The sequence below is a fragment of the Buceros rhinoceros genome, unplaced genomic scaffold, assembly GCF_000710305.1.
Source record: "Buceros rhinoceros silvestris isolate BGI_N320 unplaced genomic scaffold, ASM71030v1 scaffold4358, whole genome shotgun sequence".
NCBI classification, from domain to species: domain Eukaryota; kingdom Metazoa; phylum Chordata; class Aves; order Bucerotiformes; family Bucerotidae; genus Buceros; species Buceros rhinoceros.
The window spans coordinates 55607-57965 of NW_010426242.1; positions in this window are offsets into that span (position 1 = coordinate 55607).

Below are 2359 nucleotides of genomic sequence, written 5' to 3' on the forward strand. Positions count from 1 at the left end.
GGTTCAGCAATGCAATAACTTGCCTGATGTCTGCGGTGAAGTACAAGGGACAGATGAGAGGAAACAGACGGTCTTGAATCACATATGCAAGGCAGGAAACATATGTTAAAGTCTGTTACAAAGAGCTTTTTCCAAGAGTAAGCAACAATTAATGAAGCTGGAATTTTGAAACTCTTCAATCTATGACTCTTGCCAGAAATTTTTGTAACATTTTAAAGCAAAAGGCAGTGGAATCATAGAACTTGTAAATATTATTAAAAAGCACCACTTAGTATACAAGTACTTGTGATGGAAGGAAGTTTTACAATAAAAAATTAAAATCTTACCTTAGGTCTCTTCTGGAATTTCAAAAGGTCAGTGCCATGGAATTATTTCATATTCTTCCTGTGTCCCAGCACTACTTGAGGTATTAAAACATGAAAATATTTATATGGTTTCAACAGCTGAACAATTTGTTTTTATTTTATTTTGCTTTGTTTTGCTCTCATTTGTTTTAGTGATTTTTTGGGGGGACATGTTTTTATAGCATTAGCTGATTGAAACGTTTCCTCACCTTCTCTAGAACAAAAATAATAAACCAAACTGAATATTGCAAGGTTTTTTTTTTTAATTGTTTGAGAATGTGCTTGCTGCAGTAGGAACAACTGGAATCAAACTGAAGCGCTGGCCTTGCAAATCAAACGTTTCCCAATTTCATGTTTTTCAGTATTTCCATGGACAATTTTGAAAACATTAACCATTTTAAAATTTAAATTGAATGACATTTTAATAAAATTAATTCTAATTTTTAAAGGGCAATAGCATATGAAATCAGATTTCCACAATCTAACTCTGCCCACATCTGACATCATCACCTCTGGACACTTCTACTGCCAAATCCCTTCCATAGCTTCAGTGCAGGGAGTGGATACCACTAATGGGCTATGTCACTCAGAAATTTCTCTGCTACTCTACTCCTCACCTGAGTGCATGACCCGTTCGTCCTGTTTTGCAAAGATTCAGAGAATAAATCCTGTTGGAAGGGGGCTCTGGAGAGCTCCAGTCCAGTCCCCTGATCAAAGCAGGGCCAACTTCAATGTCAGAAGTGGTTGCTCAGGGCCTTGCCCTGACGAGTTTTTAAAACCTCCAAGGATTTTCCAGAGACAGACCTCTCATTATGAAGAATTCTTTCCTTATGTTCAGTATGAACTTCCCCAGTAGCAGCTCTCAGCAGTTGCATCTTGTCTTTAACTGAATACTCCAGGGAGGAGCTGATACTGCCTTTGTAACTGCCCTTCCAGTGCTGATGAAAGAACTCCTTCCCAAGACTTTATCTTCTCCAGGCTGAACAAACATAGGTCTCACCATCTCTCTCTCAGATACAGAATCACAGAATTGTTTTGGTTGTTAGAGACCTTTAAGATCATTGAGTCCAGCCATTCCCCCAGCACTGCCAGGTCCCCACTAAACCATGTCCCTCAACACCACATCAACATGGCTGGGAAACCCCTCCAGGGATGGGGACTCCAGCACTGCCCTGGGCAGCCTGGGCCACGCCTGATGGGAAAGAAATTGTTCCTCAACAAGGAACAGTTAGGTCCTACCTAAAGCTCCCCTGGCCCAACTTGAGGCCATTTCCCCTTGTCCTCTCACTTGTTCCTTGGGAGAAGAGACTGACCCCCACCTCGCTCCAGCCTCCTGTCAGGGGGTTGTAGACAGCAATGAGGTCTCCCTTATCTCCTTTTCTCCAGGCTAAAGAGGTTCCTCAACCATTCCTCACTGCACTTGTGCTCCAGACCCTGCAGCAGCTTCATTGCCCTTCTCTGGACATGCTCCAACCTCTCAAAGCCCTTCTTGGAGTGAAGGGCCCAAAACTGGACGCAGAATTCAAGATGTGGCCTCACCAGTGCTGAGTACAGTGGGACGATCCCTGCCCTGGTCCTGCTGGCCACACCAGTGCTGGTACAAGCCAGGTTGCAATTGGCCTTCTTGGCCACCTGAGCACACTGCTGGCTAATCTTCAGCTGCTGTCGACCAACACCCCTGGGTCCTTTTCCACTAGGCAGTTTCCAGCTGTTTTTCCCCCAGCCTCGAGAATTGCAGGTGGGATTTTGTGGCCTCAGTGCAGGACCCGGGACTTGGCCTTGTTGAAGTGTATACATCTGGCCTCATGCCATCAATCCAGCCTGTCCAGATCCCTCCGTAGAGCCTCCCGACCTTCAAGCAGATTCACATTCCTGCCCAATTTGGTGTCATCTGCAAACTTACTGAGGGTGCCCTCAATCCCCTCAGCCACATCATTGATAAAGATGTTGAAGAGGACAGGCCCCAACACTGAGCCCTGGGGAACACCACTGGTGACTGGCTGCCAACTGGGTTT